At 32.8% G+C, this 2,205-nt stretch overlaps 1 non-coding gene across 1 annotated transcript; it reads right to left on the bottom strand.

The window, feature by feature from the left end:
* Positions 1-1,107: 1,107 nt before the first annotated feature.
* On the bottom strand, positions 1,108-1,179 carry TRNAE-CUC (transfer RNA glutamic acid (anticodon CUC)). The gene has a single exon. It is a non-coding gene; the product is annotated as a tRNA-Glu (tRNA).
* Positions 1,180-2,205: the final 1,026 nt, after the last annotated feature.

Here is a 2,205-nt window from a genome sequence, read left to right as displayed (position 1 = left end):
TCCAAAAAATAATTTTATTACAACACTAAAAACTCTTTTAAATGACCTTAAAATTTTTTAAACCTCAAACTTGTTCAAAAACTAAAGAAAGAAATAAATGTTAAATTTCGCCTGAAGCAGACCAACCTTGCAATGTTGATAGTATCTACATATATATGTATAAATATATGTATGTATGCATATGTATGTAATGTACATAAGTACGTATGTATTCGCAATACAGTGCAGGTGTTTTTGCTTACAGGGTGCGGTATTGCAAGCGGCAACGAACGCCGACCGCTTTGGCTGTGACGTATAACAAACGAAGGCCGCAAGTAAGCACTTGCTGTTCGCATCTGGTGGCAATCGCCGCTGTACATTCTTTCCCCTTTACGTCCGTCGCATGCGTTCCACCCTCTGTCGGTGCAATGAATTTTTCAATGAATTGCAGTATTGCAGTGCGCGCTGTTGCAGTTACTTACTTACTTGTGCTGGCAAAGGACTAAAAAGTCGTACGTATATATGTATGTAGGTATGCAGCATATAAAAGCAAAAGAAAAAAAAAACAGTTCTTATGTATGTAAGCTCATAAATAAGCATGTGCGCATGTACATATGAACCTAAAATGACCTTCTCTGCGCCCTTTACTTTACAATTACTTTACTGCAACGGATATGTTCACTGTAAACGTCCTCTCTTCGTGACGCTTCTGCTGCCCTCAGTGTATGTACATATGTACTTTTTAGGTATGTAGATATGTAAGGTAGATATACATATGTACATAAGTAAGTGTATACGGGCTAGCATTTAGTACATATATGTTTTTATGAGTGTATACGAATTATAAAGGACATGAATGACGTACGATATACATTGATTCAAGTTTAAGGAATGATTTCATACGTATGTTTGTATATATGTATACATATTTACATATTTATATGCGGCGGTGGATGCATGTAAGTATATATTCTTATCCGTATGCTTTGTAGTGTACATATATACAAAATTTATTTAAAAAAATATATATAAATTTATGTTTTAATATGTTCCTAACCGCTCTCGCAAAAAATTTTAGTTTCAAACAAAAAATCTATAACATTCAAAAATGAAAAAAAAAACAAAAATTTCCCATACCGGGAATCGAACCCGGGCCTCCCGGGTGAGAGCCGGGTATCCTAACCACTAGACAATATGGGACACTTAGAACAACGAAGCGAGAGATCTTGCAATAACGAAGCCGTCGCGAATATATACACATTTCTTCTTATGTTCTATATCAATACACAAGTACGTATGTATGTATGTACATTAGGGTGTTCCAAAATAAGTTAAGTCGGAATCTTATTGCTCTTACCCCCTAGGATTGTTCTATATCGAAAAAACTATACGCCTATTTTTCATTTTGAAATCAAAAAATATTCAGAGGTCGCTCAAAGCGTATACACATTAGGGCGGCCCAAAATAAGTAAAGTCGGCATTTTAATGCTCTCACCCCCTAGCATTGTTCTATATCGAAAAAAATAAACCCCTATTTATTATTTTGAAATCAAACAATTTTTAGAGGTTGCTAAAAACGCTCAAAGTTTGCCATGTATTTTATATGGTAAAAAACTACTTTTCGTAGAAGTGGTATAGAATTCTTGAAAATCAATATTTTTTTCAGGAGACTAACAATAACATTAAGCAATTGTTTATTTGACCATTTTTTAGTACTAAAGTTTTTTATTTATCGCCAATTGCATTTTATGGCATTTTATGGAGGTTTTAGGCGGGCCTATAAAGTATAGTTGCTATCAAAAATATTTTAAATAAATAATTGGGTATTATTGTTTGGAATCTCCTGAAGAGAAACAGAGTTTACTGATAGAAAAATATTGATTTTAAAGAATTATATACCATTTCCATGAAAAGTTGTTTTTTCCCATGGACAACTTTGAGCGACCTCTAAATACTTTTTGATTTCAAAATAAAACAAATAGGGGTCTAGTTTTTCGTTATCGAACATGCATTTTTGGATCACCCTAATGTGCATAGATGTGTCCATTGGATTTAATGCACCTTCTACATATATACGTATGAACTCGTATATTTGTATGGAAATAGAAAATAAAAATAGAAATACTTAGTAAATAGAAAATATGCAAAGCAGGCGTTAAAGCATGATAAGCAAGATTGTTTTAATTTCTCCAATCTTTATAATATATAATATGTACAAAAATATAT

The sequence above is a fragment of the Rhagoletis zephyria genome, unplaced genomic scaffold, assembly GCF_001687245.7.
Source record: "Rhagoletis zephyria isolate East Lansing unplaced genomic scaffold, Rhagoletis_zephyria_1.1 Rzeph_scaffold_05298, whole genome shotgun sequence".
In the NCBI taxonomy this organism is placed as follows: domain Eukaryota; kingdom Metazoa; phylum Arthropoda; class Insecta; order Diptera; family Tephritidae; genus Rhagoletis; species Rhagoletis zephyria.
The sequence above is the reverse complement of the archived record's forward strand: the minus strand, read 5'-3'. Positions and strand labels throughout refer to the sequence as shown.